The following is an 8,357-nucleotide window of genomic DNA, read 5'->3' as shown; positions in this document are numbered from 1 at the left end:
GGCCACCCGGGGATGAGTGACCAATTTTCTTATCGAAAATTTTGATCTCCTCCTGGTGGCTGGTCTTCGTCTCTCCTTACGTAAGTCTCTTTCCCGATCCAGGCTTTTCCCTCACGGAATATTTGGGTAGGAACTTGACTTCTAATATTAAATATTTTTTTCAACAGAACCGTCTGCAAACAAGTATTTTTGCCCTTTCAACACCCTTGCTTGTTTCACTTTTTTTTTTATTTTTTTTAATTTATTTTATTTTTTTTATTTTTTTTTATTTTTTTTTTTTTTAATTTATTGTTTTTATCAGTCTTAACGTAAACAGCTTTGCTAAATTCACAACTTGTGCATATTTCTTTATCGTTTAGCACATAACAAGCACACTACGGTTTCGATGCTCGTCTCGGAACTGGAGTGGAGGATGTGCGTGTTCTGCTGGTTGTACTGCCCAACGTAGGCCACCGCCCACAACCCTGAGATTAATGCCTGTTGAGTGTGATTTGCTAGCCGGGCACTATTGTTTCAGTTCCTTTGCATGGAAAACTCCCAAAGGATTGCCGCGCAAGTTTTCCAAAGCGTACAAAGAGTTTCCCAACGCTTTTGTGACTCGACATTTAGTGTACTTTCTGCAAAACTTGGAATTCCTATTCTTGCTGAAGTCACTTAGGACAAAGTTTCTCTTGTATATTTCTTGCCCCGATGAGTATCGAATCTCTCGGGCCTTTAAGTTGTAACTCTTCGCTGCTTTCTCGTAGGCCTGATGTATTCTTTCCTTCATTTTTTCTCTGGATAGCTGTTGTCGTTCCGACCTGGGCAATTGGGCTATCTCAGCTTCATTCAGGGCATTCAACTTGCGATCCAGCGAGTAATCTTTCCCGTTCGTGAACATGTGCTGTCCGAACATGGCAAAATACGGCGAAGTTCCGGTGCTGCTATGTATGGATGTCCTCAGCGACGCTTGTATGTCGGGTAAGTGTTCATTCCATCGCGTGTGGTCGTCTTGGATGTTTACTCGGATTGCTGCTAATATGGATTGGTTCACTCTCTCCGAAGCATTGGATTGTGGTGCGTATCTCCCTGTCTTCATGTGTGTAATTCCATATTCTTGTAGCATATTCTCGAATTCCTTGGATACAAACTGTCTTCCGTTGTCCGTGTGGATTGTTTCCGGAACTCCGAATTGGGTGAATATTCCTTCTTGCAGGAATCGGATTACAGCTGTCGATGTGGCCTTCGGCATCGCTTTTAGCCACACAAACTTGGTCAAGTGATCTAATGCGATAAATAGCATGGTATTTCCTCGGCGAGACCGCGGATACTTTCCTAAGAAATCTAGGTACAACTTTTGAATGGGTCGATCTGTCCGTACTTCCATCCCCATCACTGGTCGCTTTATCTGTGTTTTGTGCTTGTTCTCTTTGCAGTTTTCGCAGGCTGCTACAAAGTCTCGGACTTGAACTACCATTTTGGGCCAGTAATACATCTGCTGAAGTCTCGCCAAGGTCTTTGCCATACCCCCATGCATCGCCATGTCGCCGCCGTGGGCTTGCTGGATTAGAGTTGTCGTCAATGCTTCCGGAATCCACAGTTTCCATTCAAATTCCCCACTTTCCTCTCGATTGAAGTGTGTCTTCTTAAATAGAAGTCCTTCTTCCACACGTAAGTCCGGTAATTTATCTCTTCCTTGCTCTTCAACCAACTGCAGTCTTTCCAGGTAGTCAGGACTCTCAAATTCAGTTGTTTCAAACTCGAAGAACTCTACTTCAGCGGTTTCATTCGGCCGAGATAGCATGTCGGCCACGATATTGTCTTTCCCTTTCCGATGCTCTATGTTGATTTCGAATGCCTGTAACGCAAACGACCACCGCGCCAGCCTCCCGTTCAAGTCCTTGAGCGTCATAAGCCATTGCAGACTTGCATGGTCGGTAACGATCGTGAACGGCATCAACTCCACATAGGGACGGAATCTTTCTACGGCTTTTACTGCTGCAAGACACTCTTTTTCCGTTACGCTGTAATTATGTTGTGCTCCTCTCAGCTTCGCCGAAAAGAACGCTATTGGCCGGTCCGATCCTTCTACGTCTTGCTGGTATAATACTGCCCCAATTCCTACATGGCTGGCGTCACACTGTATCCAGAAGTGTCTTCCAAAGTCTGGATGAGCTAATACCGGCGCACAGGTAAGCGCTTTCTTCAGCGTTTCGAATGCCGTAGTTGCTTCCTCCGTCCACATAAATTTTGTTTTATTTTTAAGGCAGTCCGTGAGCGGCGCACTTACACCGGAGAAATTTTGGATGAATCTGCGATACCAGCCTGCGGTTCCTAAGAAGCTGCGTAGTTGTCGCGTATTTTTGGGCACCTCTATCTTCATAATCGCCTCAACTTTCTTCGGATCCGTCCGCAAGGCCCCATCACCGATTATGAATCCCAAATATCGCAAGTATTTAAAACAAAATTTTGACTTGTGTAGCCCGATTGTCAAATTTGCTTTATTCAAACACTCTGCCACTTCTTTCAGCAACCTGCAGTGTTCTTCGAAAGTCTTGGATATCATCAGCAAGTCATCCAAGTATACAAAGACGCGGCTGCGAAGACGCTGTGGGATTACCTTGTCCATTACCCTACACCACCTTTGAGCCGAGTTACATAATCCGAATGGCATCCGTCGAAACTGATAAAGTGGCCTTCCAGGTATTGTGAAAGCGGTCAAGGGACGACTTTTCTCAACGAGTTCAACGAGATACTGCTGATGAAAATCGTCTCATCCACCCGGCTTAAAATCGACTCAATGTTCTGTAGCGGGTAAGCATCCTTTACTGTAAGTGTGTTCAGATTTCTCGCGTCTAAGCACAGCCTATTCTTTCCAGGTTTCTGTACCAGCGTCGTTCGGTTGTTCCAGGGACTTTCACTTAACTCGATGACTCCTAACCGTAGCATTTCATCGACTTCTGCGAATAGCAGTTGTTGTTTCGCCGGGGACACGGGGAAGAATCTCTCCTTGACGGGTACAGCTCCTTCCACTAACTGGATCGAGTGTTCTTCTATCTTGGAAAGTCCTAATCCTTGACTTTCGTAGGTCAGAAAACGTCCTTTTGCTTCTTCCAGTCGCTCCGTCTGTTCGGGGGATAGGATATGTGCCTCCATCGGTTCTCCTTTGGCCATAAATTCGGATTCCACTTGGTGTAAGGATTCTACACCCACCACCTCTGGTGCCAATTCGAACTTTCTCCAGAAATCTATGCCCAGGTACAATTTTTGTTTCAAAGATGGACAAAGGAGTGTCGGCAATCGATGTGTTACCCCATTATACGAGATGCTGGGTTGAATCTTCCCCACTACTCGATGCTGTGTACCTCCTGCTGATTTTATTATCGATTGTGATCTCTCTAATTTCAGTCCTAACCTTTCCACTGTTTCTAGGCAACCTTCCCCAAGCAAGCTTACTGATGCCCCGGAATCCAAGAGACCCACGACCTCCAGGTCTTCGATCTTCACCTGTGCGAATGGCCTGTTGTCGCCTTCCACCGCAGCTCTGATGGCCGAACAAATCATCCTTCTTTCTGCCTTCCGCTGCTGACTTCTCCTACGGGCTCTGGCAATTTTTAGCGAAATGTTCCGGTCCGGATCATTTTTCCCAAATATTCGGTTCCTGACCTCATGGTAGTGTGCTTCTCGGACTGCCATATGTTCACGTTTCGACCATTTAATGGTATGTACTGGTTTATTTATATTTATCAATATCTTACTAATTTTATTTTCCTTACAACTATCCTTATCATTACGCATGCAATTTGACGAGGCATTCACTTGTTCGTGTCCATCGAGTCGCCAATATTCTCTCCGCATCGTGGCATTCATGTCGGAGTTGATCCATATTAGTGATGTATATCGGGTATATAATTCTCGAAATCTGATCCCTAATGTTCATTTTTACCACTTTTATCAGGTCAAAGTCGGAAAACGGCATCTCTAGTCGAGATCTAAGCGCTAGCATGGTCTGGATATACACCTCGATGGTATCTCCCGGCTTCTGCTTCCGTTCTCGCAGCTCATACTCTCGCTCGAAGTTGGATCGGTGACTCTGGAACAGCTGCAGTAGTGCGTACCTCAGGTAAGTCGACTCTTGCTTCTCCGTTGACCTCACGTACATCCAGTACCATTCCTTGGCTTGTCCTTCAACTAACACGTGAAATTCTCTTAGGACCTCCTTCCACGGCACCTGATACGACCTTTGGAGATGTTCGAGGCGGAATATAAACTCTGACACGGGCATGCTTCTGGGACTTCCATCGAAACTGAGCCTCCACTTCAGCAGTTGGCCGACTTTAAATGCAGAATCGCCTACTGCCCCGCTTGACCGATGCTGATTCGGTCCTGGATTGAAGTTGATGTGAGTCCCACCGTTTCCAGGAGGATGTTCTGGAGGCGTCATGTGAGACCCATTCCATCTCCTTGGTTCCTGCTCCGTCGACCAGGCGGTTTGCCGATACCCTTTCGATGCGTGACGATTCATCTCCTGCTTCTCGGACAGCGCCCCAGATGTTGGCGGCGGGAAACCCATGTGGTGACGTACCCCCGGCAGTATGATTGGCGGAGGTTGTTGTAGCATCCTCGGGTCGAATGGTGGCATCTGACTCGGATTTGCCCGCGGCTGCTCTGCAAGGCCTTGAGGTGGCGGCATCAGCGTCTCTGAAGAGGGTATTTGGCCCTGTCCAACTTGTTGTCCTTGGGCCTGGCGAACCTGCGTAGATGCCTGCCATGCTGCGTTTTCCTTTGCGAAATCCCTGCACCACTCCGCCATGCAGTCATTGATGTCCTTCATGAACTGCAACATATCCTGCTGCATCTGCTGTTTGAACATTTCGTACTCCGTCGACATTCCCACCTGGTACGTATGTTGAGCTTGAGCCAGTGCCGCATTAACCCCTGATTTTATCTCAGATGGCAAAGACTTTGGTATGGCCCCGGTTCCGCCTACCGCTTGAAGACCACTAGCTTCTCCTGGACTTCCGCTTCCCATTCCTTCAGGATTCTGCTCCCTTAGTGATTCCATGCCTTCGGGTGCCGATATGTTCTCCAATTTCTCCTCTTGATTTGCTTGTGAGCGAGTTACTGGCGGAGTCATACCTGCTGGTCCCCTATTCGGGATGAACTCCAAACTTCTCCTCAATTTTCTTCCGATTTGAACTCTATTCCTATCACTATTTGGCATATCCTAGTTCCTTTCTCATGTATATTTGTTTTTCTTATCTCTTTCTTCAAATTTTTCTAATCTGGGGGGATGAGACGTAGCTATTTACATTACCCACTAACTTTTCTCTCCTTTCCTTCAGTTCCTAATCCGTTCGTGTCAATTTTTCACAATTATTTAAACGATTTTAATAATTTAATTTACTCCTTATCTTTCAGACTCTACTTGAAACTTGCTGGGCAACGATGTCACACTTTATTCACAGCGTACATGGACCACACCAACTCCAAACATAGACAACAAATTTAGATAAGTTATTACACATTTACTTTGCCACAGACAACATATTAAAAAGACAATTGTTTTCTTTTTCTATTTCATATACTGATGAACCTCCTAGCCTGGCCTCGCATGTCCCGCTTTACTCGGTCATGGGTCCACTTCTAGTCGGTCTTCTCTCTCTCAGCAAGGATTGTGCTCAGCAGAAAGGACCTTTCGGAATTTCACTCACTGTGGCTACGATGGGTTCGACCTTCCAAGCCCGCCCACGGCCCAAACAGCTGGTTTCCGATGTCGCTTTCTATTGACACATTCTCTGGTGAGTATTTACTTTTTACGTTATGCTTGAAAATTTTTGCTTTTATTGATTCCATTTCATTAATTTCTTATATTTTCATTGGGCGCCATTTGTCGTGTCCTGCTTTTCGCGCAGTGTAGATGCCGGCTAGTCAACGAACATCCCAGGGAGGGGAACAACCAACAATGTTGTCTACGCAGCAGACACAACAAAAACAAAACGGAAATTCAAACTCGGACAACGGCAATTTCACGACGGATTTTTCTTGAACATCTGGACTGGACAACACAGCTCTTATCGTGGTCCTGGAGTCCCTCCCAACCATGAGTGTATCCCTCAACATTCTCTTGGACACATCTCCCAATTCTGTTCTGTGGATCGTGCTACCTCGCCTAACTCATCTCACCCCCCAACACGAATTTCTACTCACACGACTTCATTTCGTTTTCACATTATAATTCACGATTTTTTCTTAAATTTTAACATTTAATAATCCTACCTACGGTACCGAACTTTTACAGGAACACATATATATATATATATAAATAATTAAATACAATAAACAATATTCCAATAGTTTTGGATTAATGTATATAAATAGGTTAAATAAATAAATAATTTGAATGGATATAAGTAGGAATAAATTAATTTGGGCGGGTTACATAATCAATAACATCAGTCTCAATTTTTTTGTATTAATTTTCGGCTTGTTGAATTTCTTTGCCGCTTGTAGTTTTCGGGAACCTTTTGCTAATTCTGTGTGGCAAATATAAGGGGCGAATAAAAACCTGGGGCCACCCGGGGATGAGTGGCCAATTTTCTTATCGAAAATTTTGATCTCCTCCTGGTGGCTGGTCTTCGTCTCTCCTTACGTAAGTCTCTTTCCCGATCCAGGCTTTTCCCTCACGGAATATTTGGGTAGGAACTTGACTTCTAATATTAAATATTTTTTTCAACAGAACCGTCTGCGAACAATTATTGTTGCCCTTTCATCACCCTTGCTTGTTTTTTTTTTGATCAGTCTTTACGTAAACAGCTTTGCTAAATTCACAACTTGTGCATATTTCTTTATCGTTTAGCACATAAAAATTTTGGCTTTGACTACATCCGATGTTTCGCCAACTATAGTTTCTTGGAATTTTTTTTATGATTGAATTTATTGTTAATTCATTCTGTAGTAGTAGTAGTGTAGTGTAGATCTTATAATTTTTGATTTAGTGACTTCTACAGCCAAATCTTCGAATGTGCCTTCAGTCAAATTAACCAACATTAAGGCTGTTATAAATCTTTGAAGGTGTATCTTTTGCCCGCTAAATTCCGGGATGGCATTTGAGATATCTTTTATATATGCCATTTGGGCTGCTAGATCTGCCATTATGTTTTCTTTAATGTCGGGCACGCGTATATCTGCTTCTATATCTTCTTCTTCTTCTGCTTCTGTTACTGTTATAAAACAAAAACACCTCTTAACGAGGTAAAAAGTAGTGCCGAACGCGCCTTTAACAAAAATTTCTGATATCAACAATTGTGACGAAAAATGATATAACATTCGATAAAATAAATAAACTATATTAAATTTATGTTTTTGGCCCGCAACAGTAAATATTTATTTAAATTTTCAAATTTTCTGAGTTTTCAAGACTTTAAGTACCCAAATACCATGACTAGGAGTCGTCCCAATATGGCTTGGCTATTGAAAAACCAAACATACAGATTCGACCCCTAATCTTAGACGCCCCATTGCGTATTCGACACTCCTTTATTTTGATCAGCAGATATTAATAACTAACTATATTTACCATACCATATTTTCAAATTTTCGACTATATATATGGGTCGTTCTTTCATAAACCAAACACCTTTTTTAAGTTGACTTTTTACGTATTAGATAAATAGGTAAACCACGTGTATCACAAAAATTGGCGTTTCTTTGCAAATTTCAAAAAATTATAGAAAACAAAATAATTTTGTTTTCGGCCAAATCGTAATACACGTGCTTACTTATTTTTCGAAAAGTATAAGTAAAAAAGTTTCAGGCATATCATATATGTAAAATGTTATTTTTTGCCAAATCCGTTCGGTTTGTAAAAGAACGGCTCATATATATATTAGCAGGACGAATGTTGGAAATGGTAGAAAATGGTCTCAATAATATGAGTATTTTGTTAAATACTATTTTAATGTTCCTAATATTAATTGTTTCTGAAAAATACCCCTCTTTAAAAAGTAATATTTCTCCTTTAGTTATGCATAATTTTTGGATCTAATAATAATAACGCCATAACATTTACGGGGCGGGTGTTTTCTAAATACAACATAATTGTAGGGAAAGTACTTGCATATATTCCTGAAATCGTTCGTTTATCCTAGGACATACAATCTCAATACTCATTTTCAGTAAGTTATATGTCCCAATACATGCAAAAGTAATATATATACATATGTACATCTGTATGCACCTTTTGCATGGATACATAATAAGCCCATAATATTTGCCGTATGTTCTTTAAGTACAAAGTAATCATTGGAAAAGAATTTGCTTATTTCTTACTATTATTTATTATATTTTTATCCTAGGACACATAATGTCAAAACTTA

Source organism: Drosophila subpulchrella, unplaced genomic scaffold (genome assembly GCF_014743375.2).
Source record: "Drosophila subpulchrella strain 33 F10 #4 breed RU33 unplaced genomic scaffold, RU_Dsub_v1.1 Primary Assembly Seq437, whole genome shotgun sequence".
Classification (NCBI taxonomy): domain Eukaryota; kingdom Metazoa; phylum Arthropoda; class Insecta; order Diptera; family Drosophilidae; genus Drosophila; species Drosophila subpulchrella.
Note: the sequence above shows the minus strand (reverse complement) of the source record.